At 46.7% G+C, this 15,574-nt stretch overlaps 1 protein-coding gene and 1 long non-coding RNA gene across 4 annotated transcripts in view; one reads left to right on the top strand and one right to left on the bottom strand.

The window, feature by feature from the left end:
* LOC135392123 (uncharacterized) overlaps positions 1–15,574 on the top strand; it is a 163,905-nt gene that overhangs the window by 62,526 nt on the left and 85,805 nt on the right. The window lies entirely within an intron of this gene.
* Positions 1–15,574, bottom strand: part of LOC135392122 (allatostatin-A receptor-like) — a 141,731-nt gene that overhangs the window by 72,324 nt on the left and 53,833 nt on the right. For 2 of the 3 annotated variants that reach the window (XR_010422164.1, XM_064622805.1), the window contains exon 1: positions 2,613–2,765. The exons of the other annotated variant lie outside the window; for it this stretch is intronic. The gene's annotated coding sequence lies outside the window, so the exon portion shown is untranslated. Of the gene's footprint in view, positions 1–2,612; positions 2,766–15,574 lie in introns of those variants that run through there. 3 annotated transcript variants of the gene reach the window in all.

Raw genomic sequence — 15,574 nt, 5'->3', positions numbered from 1 at the left:
TACTTGTAAATGAAGATAGTTGAGGAACAACAACAACAACAACAATAAATGATGAGATGGGGTTTTTCACCGCGGTGGTGCAGTACCCTACCCCATTGCACGTGGAACATTATGTGACGATGATGAAGGAAGGAAGGATGAAAATACAAGAAAGAACTAAGGAAGGAAATAGAGGGTGTGTACGATTTCAGCGCAAAAAGCCAAGTTGAGTTTGCCGGTTGTCGTGCTAGCCTCACTTTGGGCCTCACATTTTCTGCCGGATGTCCGAGGGGAAAGCACATAATGCAGAAAGGCCACGCTAAGTTACAAAGGGAATGCATTAGAAGCTTCATAAACACTAGAATAACAATTATCGACCGACAAAAACGATTAATATCTGCACCGCTGTTTGACCGCATTCATCATTTTGCGGTATCGTTATTGTTGCCTGTACCTTATCATGGGCATAGGAGCAACCCGCTCATTCACTAGTCTAGCGCATAGCGTTCATCAAGTGATGGAGTACGAGGTCGATTCTCCAGGGCCGTCTCTGATATCCGATGCCCTATCAATCAAGAACAACGATCTTGCTGAACTATAACTGACCGGACCAGCGCTGACAGCGAGCAACTGTGACAGCCTGTTTTTGGCGTCAGGATCTCTTTTCGCGCTACCGTACGTTGGTGTGACGGATAACGGCGAAGATAATAATGACAGCATGCAATTCATCACCCCATCACTACGTAATCATAGACTCATCGACTGAAACGCAATGCATCGAATGCATTCTTCCTGTGGTCGCGTGTGGCACCGCGATCTTTGCTGCCGTTGATAGACGTGATTGATTGATTGATTTTAAAAGAAAAAAATGACGTAATGACGTAATGTTGATAGACGTAATCTTTGCGGTTAAAGAAGTTTCATCTCGTTTCAGCTGTCACATTACCCAGAACCAGCGACCTAACAGTATAGCATACAAGTAATTGAATTGGATTGGTTTCCAATCATGATCATCATTCTAATCCCAGTGCACGTCGGCTCATATACTCTTACAAAAGCCGTGCATTCTCAACGGACGTAAGGGGATATCGGCAGAGCACTTGCGGATTGTGACAAAGTATGAATTATCGTTGCCATATGCGGATTGATAGCTGATATCAACATAACTGACCGGCAACCGATTGGACGTGGATGAAGCGAGTGACATTAACACGTCATACGTATATTCCGCCATTTTCTTCCGGAGACCATGCGGTTTACCTTGCCTGTAGGACACGGACATGACACTGAAACAGCACTGCGGAATGCGGATTGGATGAGCTCAAGAGAGCTCATCCGCGCAGTATAGTACATAAGCTGCAGTTTACTTCCTGTTGCCCTGTTACAATGATTCGTTTTTCTTGTGTACTTCTACGATCTGCGTAATGCTGAGGATCCATAGGTGCCAAACGGTTCCGAACCAGACATCGCACGTTTCGTTCCTATCCGGTATGTCAGTCGAAGAAAATTGGAGGATATGAGTTCAAGCATCGCTGCTGATGCTGATACCCTTTCATCAAACACCGTGGTTGCGTCAAACGCTGGTCATGCAAACACTGCGAGGTGCCAGGAACGAAGCACTGCCCAGAGAAACTGCCATTTGTTTTGCAAGCAGTGAACTGGACTAAACGAGAGTAAGGGAAACGCGTCCTAAATAACGCGTCCTGGTGTAGTCAGTCCCGAGTAGTTTTGGACTTACATCTCCATTATTATTTTTATTTTTTTAAATTTTACCAATCAATCCATTTATCAGAGTAGGGAACGCGTGTTTCGTGTTCGCTTTGGACATCCGCACTGCTCTCTTTTTAAGATTTCATGTATTTGGATCTGGATCTGAATCTGGATACTATGTGCACATGCGTTTATCACTATAAAGACGTAATTTTCTCAAAACGTAGAATTGAGTACTTCAGTCCACACACACTGAGTACGTGTCCATGAAGGGCACCACAGTGAGATAGATATCCATGATGTCTGACGTTTCTGAAGACGCCAATAATCAATCAACAACATGACACCACCTAGGGAGATATGTTTCTAAAATATTTATTCGGAAGATACGACTCCAACGACGCGAATGAACGGTTACCTGCGTTGAAAAGCGTGTCTGTGTTGTGCACCACCCGCGGCCGCGTTTGCGGGATATGTATGTCATAAACTTGAGTCGGATTAATTTCCTGATACCATGAAACGCAAAATAGTTTCTACGATATTGACACCGAATATTCTGTCTGACTTTAAATGCGGTTGAAGGCGAGAGCATTCCGGCGCCAACGGCGTTGACGGTGTGCCAAAAATCAAGCAGTTCTGCGTGTCGTCTGCTATGGACAGCTATGGAGAACGCCATCCGAAAAGTAAACACAGCAGATCCGCTCTAATCCGCAGAAAAACCCGAACCGTGTTGTTCTTCATCTCTTTATGGAACACTCGCGAACTGTCGTCAGAAGACATTTCAATGAAAAGTTGCGTTTATAACAAAAATCATTTTACGCGACGCACTGTCTTTTATTTTTTTCTCCCTTGCACTGAACGAAAAAAAAAAATCTTGAAGTAAAAATCCGTGACAGCACATAAAGCCAGCAGACGACACTTACCTCGTGCCTTTAAGAGAACCACTCACAGCTTATTGGACAGCAGATGCGAAGCAGAAGACGACGCAACAGGTGATGGCAGAACAATGTAGTTGAGCAGACGACAACCAGTCGCGGAAAAAAATCGAACTCGATTCACGCTGCCCGACACCACGAGCTCCGCTGACAGTCTGGCCACAACGTACAGATCGTACGCCTTGGGGGGGGGGGGGGGGGGTTGGGAGAAAGCTGAGAGAAAATCCGCCAATCGGCGTCTGTTTGCATGAGGGGCGCGTGTGTTCCCCACCGCGCAGCGCCAGCGCTGGCGGCCGCGCCGCAAATTTTCGCGCGCGAAGTATAGGTGCTTCTCTTACTGGAAAGCTGCATATCCCCGCTGACGGGCGAGCAGCGGTGTTGTAGGAGTCCAGTTGAAAGAAATGCTCAGCTTAGAATGACGCCATCTTGACTTCGTGTGTAAGATTTTTATATTCTCGAGTGGAAAACGTGCATTAGCCCCAAGGGTGTTACACTCAGGGAATATTGAAATGGGGATGTTCCGGGTTTTTTTCCCCGCACGTCCTCAGTCCGGCATGGAATTTAATGCAGATAGATAGCAACGATACTTGAGAACTGGGGTAGTTGGTACCAGACTTGTGCGTAACGCGTTACTAGTAATTGCGTTACTTGTAATCAATTACCTTTTTGAGTAATTTTTCGAGTAATCAGTTACTTTACTGTCAAAGTAATTTTTCGAGCAATCAATTACTTTTCTGAGTAATCGATTACTCAGTAATTGATTACTTTTCCGGCAGAGATTAGCTTATCTTTCAGATGTTCTGCCCCAAATCAAGCCCCTGGTGCCATCAGCCTTTGTTGGGCTGTTAGGTCATTGTAATAACGCTCCGGATTTTCAGAGTCTCTCTCCCTAATCTCTTCCTACACCAGTGTGATGGTACCTGAAGCTTTGTAGGTTTAGTGAGTGATGGGGAAGTTCCACGCAATGCTCTTCCACAATCGGGTCAACGTCTTCCCGGGCGTACAGATCTCCTTGTCCTACGAGTTTTTGTTTGTCTTGTTTTTTCAGCTGTTCCGCTGTTGAACCTTTTTTTTTTTTTTTCTGAGGCACACAAAGACAGTTATAATTTGCGTGAATGCAGAGTAACGACCGAAGTAACGCGTTACTTTTCGACTCGTTACTCAATTACATTTGAAGTCGAGTAATTGGTAATGGTATCAATTACTTTTTCCACAGATGTAACGGTAACGGTAATCAATTACTTTTTTCGAGTAACGGGCACAAGTCTGGACTTGGTACTCATAGCGCATCTTACAAACATGGACGAAGAGAAAGCGAGGGACAGAGGGAGAAAGAGAGAGAGAGAGAGAGCGGCGTACAGACGTGGACAGATGGAGAGAGGACAACAGGAAGGAGTGTCTAGAGGCCTCCGACTTCGTTCCTTGTAAACCGAATGCATGCGAATAGCGAAGCTGCACAAGTAAGGCCGCAAACGGCGCAAAAGAGGGGGCACAAAAATAAAATAAGAATACGAAATAAAAATAAAATAAATCAATAAAATAAGAACTGAGCACCACTCCATATTCTGATCGGCACGAATATATCGCTTATACATGCTCCACGCATGTTTGTATCCGTATACATATGATGCATGTGTATCCGGTCCGGTTATAAAGCTATATTTCGCTTCGTATTTGCTTCGGTTTTAAAATAGCTATTCGCACATGCCCTCTGCTTCGTGTGTTTCTCAAACACATCCACGCACAGAACGAGGCAGCCGACTCCTGGTGAACATGATGGGAATTAAAGGGGAACTCACAAACACACAACGCCCAGCTTGGTTAGTTTCCGCCTGGAGTTGTCTCCCAATAACGCGAAGCCACGATTTATAATTCTGATCTGCTCTCCGGGGGCGTCGTGGGAGCGACATTGTAGATTACACACTTCGCAACGCATCACCACGATCATGGTTGCAGAGATAAACTGGCGTCGCCAAAGTCCCAACCTTGTTTATTGAACTACACGTACACAGAAACAGTCAAATAGTTGTGCTGCGGACTCGTTGGAGCCATTTAGATATGCGAGAAAAATGGCTTTCGGAAAGCGCTTTTTCGCATAAAACAACGTCTGCCAGTCCAGGCCTGTGACAACCACGATATTTTGCTCGGGCCTGGAACGCATTTCACGTTTGGTGACAAGATAAACGAATTGGATTCGATTCGATTCACGGGGGAAAAGATAACGGAAGAGCAACGGCGACAGTTTATTTTGGTGATGATTAATAGGTTGTTTCATACAAGATCGAGGGAGGAAGATAAAGGAAGGCTTAGAAGAGATCTAAATATTGCCGTTATGTCCTAGTTCAATGCCTTAGTAGTTAGTCTAGTATTGAGCAAAAGTGATGATTGAGAAAGACCACGATTTTTTTTTTCGACGACATCGCGCTTGTGCTGGAAATTGGACAAAACATTTTCGCATTCCGACAGTAGCGTTTTTATGAAAGGTTTCTAACGACATTAAAGATGAATATTTTAAAATAATTCATTTGCCTTCCCTTTAATCTCACCTCATGCTCGTCAATCCTCATCGAGAGAAAACGCTCGACATTTAGTGCTGCTACGAAAGAGAATACTGGATGAGCTACACGCTCTCCGAGTTTTGCATAATGCATAATTGCAAATTCGCCTTGGCCAAAGACGAACGTCTCCAACGAATTGCGTAAATGGATTTCATAATCGTATACCTGATGACTGCATCACAATTCTAAGCAGATAATGTAGTCGGTACTACTTGGTAGTTGGTTGGTTCGTAGTTGGTACTATAGTGATCGCGAACCAAACGGGGTTCGAATTCGCGGACGTTTTTTAATGACTTTTTGAAAGAGGTAATGACTAAAAAATGACGGAAACGTATGGTGTAGACCAACTCTATATCGCCAATAACCGTTAGGGAGAAGTTCCTGATGGATTGAATGAAAGATGGTTTCGAGGCACGTTAAACACGGGGAAACATCCCATGTCGTCATCGCTTCTCCTTCATTTATTGTTCTTGTTGTTGTTGTTCCTTGCTCGTTTAAAATGGCACTACAATCTATATGCATGCCTTCCATCGTGTTCTCGCAAAACAGTGTTTCCCGGTTGTAGTATGTATGATGTCGTGGCCGGCATCCCTGAATTTCTGGACACGCAGGCATACGAACGGATGAAGCGGCTGATGAAGTAGCGGACTTTATGCGCAACTGTCCTCATGAAAACATCTTGTGCCACGCCAAAGTAGATGTGCAAAACGAATAGGTCTCTGTCTACCTGTCTATACATTCTACCGAAATTCAGTGTTGATGTTACCTCGGTCTCTTGAGGCGCTTCTGCGCACAGTGTTTCGTTTGAACGTCGCGTACGGGCGCCAATTCCTTCCACAAAATTGGGAGGGCTGATTCAGCGAACTGTACACTTTGTGCAACCGTGGAAGCCATTGAGCACGTTCTCGCGCACTGTTCCAGATATATGTAGCTCAAATGCGCACTATGAAGTCTGCTCTCGACCGACTGGAAAACCGAAACTTGGCCACCTGGCGGCTGCCGCGTCAACGCTCGTGACTTTATCCAGAGTAGCGCATTGGACACAATCTACTATAGTCGTGTTGTTCACCATAGGAAGGCTGGGAGGTACCCGGGTTCGAATCCCGGTGCCGACTGTGCTGTCTGGGGTTTTTCCTGGGTTTTCCTCAGACGCTTTCAGACATATGTCGGCACAGTTCCCTTAGAAGTCGGCCCAGGACGCACATTCCCCCAGGGCGTGAGTCGTGACGTTGCCCACATACCTGAGGCCAACAACGGCAAGCCCTATCACCACCACCACCACCACCACCACCACCACCACCACCATAGGAAGGCAAAGAAATCAAGTCCGCCAGATCTCAAAATATTATTGCGCCGCACATAGGATGGCTGGAGGCGGAGTGTTCACGCTCTCTGCCCTGCACCCGATAATGTAATCCATCATACTCACTCTGCTTCAGTATTGGCTGTTGAGACTGGCCGCATGACACTACGCTGCAGTAAAAAGTGCGGTCCCCTATACTGATGGCGCATGGTGGCGCTGCAGTATTTCGCCTGGCGCGCTATTCCGTCTCCTTATCCCCAACGGCGTATGTATAGTTGACGTACTAGATTACTTTTCCTTCTTAAAGGAGCTATGAACTGTACCAAGCGAGCCCGCCGACTGTGTCGGCTCCAAATGGCGATTTGGACCTGTTGTCTGTGGCAGCTTCTGTATAGGCGAATTTGATAGGTGCGTATCTTCAGCACATGTTGTTATAGCACTTTGAATCTTGGGCTTTGTTGGAGGTTTTTATTACTTTTATGTGTTTCTTGTGTTTGGTGTACCACCACGTTAGGCTTAACCGCCGTTGGTGAGCACCAAAGTACAAATAAATAAATAAATAGCACGCTCCTAGCCAACCATCTTCCCGAATGACACCGTTCTCGCCCATGATTTGTTGATAACGAGAGGCGGCCTATTATGTATCTATTATTAATAGATACATAATAGGCTCCGCATAATAGACTATTATGCATGGCTACAAAATGGGCTAGGCCTCCCGTTTTCAACAAATCAGAGACGAGTACGTTGTCTTTCGGGATTATGGTTGGCTAGGAGCGTGCCATGTAGTGAAGTTCATCTTGAAGAGCCTATCCTGCCATCACCCCCCCCCCCTCATCTTGAAGAACCCGGCAAGCCCTTTCACCATCCACCACCACCACCACCACCATCATCATCATCGTGAAGAGGGTAAAGCAGAACGTTATGTGTACCTCCGCGTTGGCGTCTGATTGGGTGCTACAATTCTTCAGATGACGTAACGATGGATAGATGTATCTGGACGGCGGTGGGCGTCTATTCGCCCGAATACGAAAGAGAGTGCGTTTTTGTATTAACGCTGCACTAGTTACGAAGGAGAAGAATGGAATAATAGATTGTAAATAGAATTACGAAGCGTAGAAGAACAATATTACAGCTATTAAACCCGTAACTAAATACATGCAGGTAGGAGTTCTTAGGTGAGGTTATCACGAGGCAGCTGCGCGTATTTGAATGCTACATTTTGCAGGCGAGATTATCATGGCTGGTGAACGGCATCTTGCTTCCTGGTGGCGTGGGTCTGCCGACATCATGCGGTCGTTATTGAACTTCCCATTTAAGTGGCCGTTGTCTTCGCGTTGCGGAACATCCATTTCGGCCTGTCGTCATCCCCACATCTTTCATGCGAATGCTTCGGATCATTAAAATCAATGGCTCTCTAAATACACGACAAAAAAAAAAAAAAAAAAAGATGAGTGTGATTTATGCATCGTTGAATCGAGCTGCCGCTAAGGCACGACACGCTGACACGTGCCGATTCTGCTTGCAAGAGGACTGAACACGCAGAGGTATACGAATTATACGGGGTGTTTCATCTAACGGGGGAAAAAATAAAAAAATAAAAATCTACTTACGTGAACACTATATGGGGGTCAACTCTATTTATCTCGGGGGAGCCTTTGCCGCGACGTCGGAGCACTTTTATCAAATTGAATTTGCGAAAAATTGAATTTTCCCAATTGAACTATGCAACTTGCCAAGTCACAACCTCACGTTTTTTGACGGAAGCTGAAAACTCATGCTGGATTTACCCCCATGCCGGATTTCTGTTACAAAATATATTCGCTACTACAACGGTAACAGCCGGCAAAAAAAGAACAAAAATAGGAAGAAGAAGCGGAAACCGTGGTAACGGTAACGGGTTTCCTACAGGTTTTGTAGCTTTCCTTGGCACCATACCGTTTGAAACACCATGCAAAACCCGCTGATGAAACTACCTACTGTTGGGATGCGTGGTCGTTTGCGCCCAAAATGGCGCTGTGCAAACTTCACTGCGCAACAGCCCTATTGCAGGCCGCGCTCAAATCTCCCAACAAAGCGATGCGAGAATGGCATGTACGTACCTGCCCTTTCACTTTCCCTTTTCCAAGCTTCTACCGATGACGGCGGCAAGGTTAGACGCAACGTTATCTGAAAGAAGAGCGAGAAGGAAACAGGAAGGACTGTATTTTTCTTCCGCCGCATCTTGCATTAATGAGGCTTGTGCACGTAACACGGTGACATGGTCACACCTTGTGACACGGTTGTCTGAAATCAGCACCCCCCTCGTGGGTTATACCATCTCAAATCTCGAGCTGTCGCGCGATCATTTACCGTAATTTCACGCGTATTAGCCGCGGCTTATGCGCGATTTTTTTTTCTCATGGGCGCTGTGCGGCTTATCCACCGGTGCGGCTTATCTGATGACTTTTTTTTTTTTCAGGTATTTTCCCCATACACTGATTTTAACGAAAGGGTCGACAGTGTCTCTGGAATAGCACTGCCCTGCTGATGCACGAACAGTGCCTAACAGGGATGGGTCCACATTAGAGTAGATTGCCCCCATGCAGCTTTAAGGAAAGTGGTGACAGTGATTCATGCCTTCTGGAAGACCACTGACCCATCAATACATGAAAAGCGCCCAACAAGGGCACAATCCGATCTTGGTAGAACTCTAGAACTGACTTCCTTTGTTGTACACTATGCCGATCCCGGAGTATGGACAACAGGGTTTATGGCATTACTCTATAGTCTCCTTTGTCGCACATAGGAGTCGTCTCGTATTGCCCGCGGCTTATCTGCGAGTGCGGCTTATCTGCCGGAAAATTTTCAAAACGTTCCTAAAAACGCGTCCTGCGGCTTATCTGCGGTGCGGCTTATACCCGTGAAAATACGGTATTTCGAGTAAGAAACAGGTCCAACTTTAAATGCAATGTTGGAACGACATTTTCGATGGCAATCAAGGAAATGTGGACTCCAAAACTACTGACACGCGATTTCAGACAACCGTTTCCCGAGCATTTTTTTCTTCCTGCTTTGCGCAGTATTCCAACTAATGAACATTGAGTACAGAACATACATGAGTAATCTTTGAAGCCCACAAGCACCACCCCCTTTAGAGCCCCTTTAAGGAAAACCCAGCGCTCCACAGTTCATTTTTACGTCCAGTCCTATCACCAGTCGCAGCCACGTTAAAGCGTGCCCTCGTGGCTCTTCTAACGCTGTTCAGCGAAACAACACACCCCTCTAAACGTGCAGTAAACTCACGCATTGTCCCGTCACGCGAAGCACAATGGGGCCACCTCTGATCCGGAATAATTCATAGTTTACGTCTCAGGGCAGCTCTATCTTCCTTTCTCTTCAGCGGCACGGCCCTCGAAAAATGTGGCCCGTTCGGTCGCGCTGCTTCCATTAGCGCATTGAATTAGGCTTACCCCGTCCATAAAAGCGTAAGCCGTCGGAACGAGAAATGAAAACAAAGAGTACGATTTAATTTTCACTGGGACTTCAAACATCGGCGATGATGTTTCGACGTGCTATTTTAGCCTATTTACAGCAACGTGGTCGCTAGAAGCGCCCAAGTTTGTTTATTGATGTTAGGTGTTACAGAGTTCGCCGGCGTTAGCTTTCGCGGCGTTCACGGGCAGTGCTGATGTAGTTGAAGCGTGCTTTGTTGGAAAGAGTAGTATTGGGCATGTCACTTAATATGCGTCGACACCTATAGCCATTAATCATCGATAATCAGTGGGTTTTCCATTTGTGCGTGGTAGACCCGTGATCGTCGATCCTTCCGTCGAACGCCGACGCCGAAGCACCGAAACCGTCTATACGTCACACGCCTCGAGCCTTTCATCCAATACCCCCCCCCCCCCGCCCCTTGCTATATAGGTTCGCTTCTCACCAGCACGGGGGAGGCAGTGAGACTGAAACGCACTCATCTACATCATCATCTTCGCTCACCCGTTGGCTCTCGCGCCTGTTTCCTATGGGCTGTTTCAACAAAACTCAGCCCCAATAAACGGTTCCTGCTGCGCTGTCGCAAGACATGTCCGTCATGGAGTCATTGGTCCGCCTCTGTCTCCACGCAGGCCATTCTACAATTGTGCACTAAGACACACTTAATAAAGTACCAGTGGATGCCCATTTCATACGTTTTTGTATGTTTTTGGACGCGTCGCCTTTCGTGCATCAAATAACGTGCTTCTCTTGCGTAAGAACCACGACCGTAGCTGACCTCTACCGTGCGCGATAGAGGTACTTCACCTGACACTATATTCATGACGCAGGAGGGGACACAAACACGCCATGAATAGTGTCTGAATTAACCAACTCGCATTTGCACATCCATTAAAAACGCAGCACGTCCATCAGGGAGCCAATAATCGAATGAGTAATGTTGACCTATAGCGCTCCGTGACGTATATGGTACGCAGCAAGTAGCGCTGGCAGAGTGTCCGCACAGAAAGAAATTTCGGTCAGAAATTAGACCTCGCAGCTGCTCGCTATAGGCCGATACTACATCACGATATACGTCACGCTGATCCGACATTGTCGTGCCACGAGATCGGTCCAGGACTGCAAGATAAGTCCGCACCGCTTATAGCAGGTGAAGTAAAATGTAAATGAAACTTAAATGGAAGTGTCTTTGTGAATGTCATGGACGAGACAGAGTAGACGCGAAAATATTATTCATAGCGGACGATGAATGAAGCAATATCCCAAGCAACGCTAAATGTCACTTCATTGCCCCTTTGCGTTCGAAGAGCGTCCGTCGATGGAAAGGCGTCAACAGTGATGGGAACTCTATGAGATCGTTCTGTGTTCCGCTTCCCCTCACCCTCGTTAATACGACCCCCGATAATGTGACATACGCGTTTTACGACCATACTCCTTGGGAACAATGCAGTGAAACCTCTGCAAATCGCCCCCCGTTAATATGACAATTCTGCATTATGACCAAAATTTTCGGGAACGACCATGGTCATAATAACGAGGGTTCGCTGTATGTATAGTGAACCCTCGGTAATTTGACCCTCGATAATCTGTCATACGCGCTTTACGACCATACTCCTGGGAAACAATGCAGTGAAACCTCTGCAAATCGCCCCTCGTTAATATGACAATTCCGCATTATGACCAAAATTTTCGGGAACGACCATGGTCATAATAACGAGGGTTCAATGTATGTATAGTGAACCCTCGGTAATTTGACCCTCGATAATCTGTCATACGCGCTTTACGACCATACTCCTGGGGAACAATGCAGTGAAACCTCTGCAAATCGCCCCTCGTTAATATGACAATTCCGCATTATGACCAAAATTTTCGGGAACGACCATGGTCATAATAACGAGGGTTCACTGTATGTATAGTGAACCCTCGGTAATTTGACCCTCGATAATCTGACATACGCGCTTTACGACCATACTCCTGGGGAACAATGCAGTGAAACCTCTGCAAATCGCTCCTCGTTAATATGACAATTCCGCATTATGACTAAAATTTTCGGGAACGACCATGGTCATAATAACGAGGGTTCACTGTGTATACCTGATACTCCTATAATGTTGCATGCTGCTCAGTTGTGGGTTGTACACGATGGAAAGTAACTGTGATGGGGCTGAAACACAAACAACCGAACACAACAGACGAACCACGGTTTGTGTTTCAAGCTCAGAACAGTTACTTTCAATCATGTTCAGCAGGATGCCGCATACTTGTGTGGTATGTATGTATGTGTGTGTATCAGAAGAAATTTAAGGAGAGAATGTGGTGAGAGTGTCCCTGGTATGCCGTCAGAAAGGAAATGCCAGCGTAGCGTAATTGGCAAACGCACTCTACCTGCAATCGAGATTCCCGCCGCTTTTTCGACGACTGCCATATTCCAATCGGATTGTATTGTATTGTACGATTCCAAATATGCGTACACTCTTAAAAATGAACTTCACCGCATAGCACGCTCCTAGCCAACCATACACTCTTAAAAATGAACTTCACCACATAGCACGCTCCTAGCCAACCATAATCTCAAACGATATCGTTATCTGCCCTGATTTGTCGAAAACGGGAGGCGTACGCCTTTTTTGTGACACTTATGCTGTTCATAATTGTGACAAAAAGGCGTACGCCTCCCGTTTTCAACAAATCAGGGCAGATAACGATATCATTTGAGATGATGGTTGGCTAGGAGCGTGCTATGCGGTGAAGTTCATTTTTAAGAGTGTAATCTTAAATTATATCGTTATCTGCCCTGGTTCGTTGAAAACGGGAGGCGTACTCCTTTTTTGTGACAATTATAAACCGCATAAGTGTCACAAAAAAGGCGTACGCCTCCCGTTTTCAACAAATCAGGGCAGATAACGATATCATTCGAGATTGTGGTTGGCTAGGAGCGTGCTATGCGGTGAAGTTCATTTTTAAGAGTGTACGCGCGCGCCGGCGATTGCTGATGGGTGGCAACTTGAAGAAACGCACGCTGGTTCTCGGTCGGCGATTGCGTTCCCTGTTCTTCTGTGTTTCTGCTTTGTTCTGGTCGTAACAAAACGAGTGCTTTGGGACGCGCCCGTCCCTGTCAGGAGAAAAATGCTACCCGGTGACTTGATGTGGCTTTGTTCATTGCAGCACGCCGTTTCATACGCAAGAACATTGTACAGCTTAGCGAGATCACGACAGTCAACCAAGAAATGACTGACACGCTGACTATCAGCCACAGGTCCACTTTAAACATGTACGAGGGGTGTTCAAGTCAAACCGGGACTTTCTGTCTCCTGAGTGTACAAATGGCTCGCGCTATTTATTTTTCGTCATTTTCACGCGCGACAGGCCTCCGCGTTAACCACGTGGTGGTCCAAAGTTTGTGCAAAAGAAAAGACACGTGCTGGACAAGATGGCCGACAACAAGGTGAACGCGCACATCGAACAGCGAATTGTCGTGAAGTTTCTCGTGAATGAAGGCGTAAAGTCATGTGAAAATCACAGAAGACTTCAGGCTCAGTATGGCCACGATACACTTAGCCGCAGCAACGCGTTTGAGTGGTGCAAACGGTTCCGAGACGGCCGTACATCAGTGCAGGACTATCCCGGCTGGGGCGGCTTAGAGTGTCCTAAGAACATCCAACTTATGGAGCGCCGCATCCTCAAGGACCGACGGATAACATGTCTCGAACTGGCTCGAAAGCCGGACCTTTCTGTGGGAACGTTAAACACTATCATTCATGAACACCTCCAGTTTCGGAAAGTCAGTGCCCGTTGGATCCCGAGGCAGCTCTCCATGTTTGACCGGCAGAGAAGAATGGAAAGCTCCCAAGAGCTAAGGTACCGTTCCTTGATCGGATCATGACGTGCGATGAAACGTGAGTGCACCATTTCACTCCTGAGTCTAAACGCGCATCAAACAGTTGAGGCATCCGGGCTCGCCAGCTCCCAAGAAGTTCCGAAGCACCCCGTCTGCGGCCAACGTCATGGCCACGGTTTTCTGGGACAAGGCTGGCGTTGTTGATGTTGATTTTCTTCCCAGTGGTACCATCATGAATAGTGCATATTATTACTGCCAGGTTCTCAGGGATGTGCATAAGGCGCTGAAGCAAAAGCGGCGGGGCCTAATCACCAAAGGAGTCCTCCTCCTGCAGGACAATGCACGCCCGCATACCGCGCACCTCACGACACGCACCTTACAGGAACTTGGCTGGGAGTTGCTGCCACATCCCCCTTACAGTCCAGACCTCGACCCCAGCGATTTCAACCTCTTCGGGCCACTGAAGGCGTTCCTTGGGGGCCGCCAATTCGGCTGCGACGACGAGGTCAAGAATGCGGTCCGATCATGGCTGCTACGTGCCAGTAAGGATTTCTACGCTGCTGGCATCCCAACCCTCGTGAAACGCTGGGACAAGTGCATTAGTGCAACTGGAGATTACGTCGAAAACTAAAACTAATTTCTCCCCTGTAAGTTCGTTTTACTTTTGCGAAAAATGAAAAGTCCTGATTTGACTTGAACGCCCCTCGTATATATTACTTTAGCGACCGTCTTGTTATATTTCCAGGTATAACATAGTGCCCACTGACGTCCCTGTGCTCGTACAACCTCTGGGAGCACGCAGCGCGCGCGGCGTTTTTCTCTCGTTGCACGCGGGAGTATATATCTTCGCTCGCGTCGGCAACAGGGTTTGCCGCGCGTCGCATTTTCGCGTGCACAAGTCGCTCCATGCCTTTAGACGTCAGCGCATCAACGACAAATATATCATGGGCGATGAATTTATAAGAAATAATCGTGTCGTAAGCGCACAAGATAAACACTCTAAACGGCGATCCTAACCAAACAGCTTTTTCCTTCCTGAGCGCAGGTCACCATTACAGTATCTCTTTTTGTGCCCATAAAATACCACTCGAAAAGTTTTCAGTCCAATAGATTCATAAACACAGCGAGCGTCATAAAAGTGTCCCCGTGTTTTCGACGGCGGGCTTTGAAGCTGACGTTCCTCGCTCGGCAGCGCAAATGGGCCTCTTTTGTATGACACAGCCAGTGGAACTCCGCAGATATAAGGATAGGGCGCATAAAAATGAGACTGACAGAAAGAAACTGCGCGAGAGAAGATGACGGTCGTCAAACCCGAAAGTAAACACAAAAGAGACGACGCGACGGGAGGTCTTCTATATGCTTTACTGCTTTACAAGTCGGAGGAGCAGGGTTCAAAAACGGTAGCACGAAAAAGGTGTCTGTCACGGGGGCTTTAACGTATGGATCAAATACACTCTAAAAACAGAACTTGACCGCATAGCACGCTGTGCGCCAACCATTACCACGAATTTATTTATTTGAAAGATACTGCATGCCGGCCATCTCTTGATGGCCATGGCAGATGAGGTGAGTACACTACATACAACACATACAACATACGGCTATACACAGTGCAAAATGTCAAGTGTTAAACATCTGAAGTCAAGAAAGAAAGTGTTGTGTATGTTATGTGTGTGTTGTGCTTGTTGTATAGTACCATGTGAAATCCGTCTAGTAACTCTCTCCCACACACAGAAAGAAAGTTAGCCTACAAGACCTTGTAAAGACCGGGTTGGTG

Source organism: Ornithodoros turicata, chromosome 4, assembly GCF_037126465.1.
Source record: "Ornithodoros turicata isolate Travis chromosome 4, ASM3712646v1, whole genome shotgun sequence".
NCBI lineage: Eukaryota > Metazoa > Arthropoda > Arachnida > Ixodida > Argasidae > Ornithodoros > Ornithodoros turicata.
Note: the sequence above shows the minus strand (reverse complement) of the source record. Positions and strands in the feature narration are given on the sequence as shown.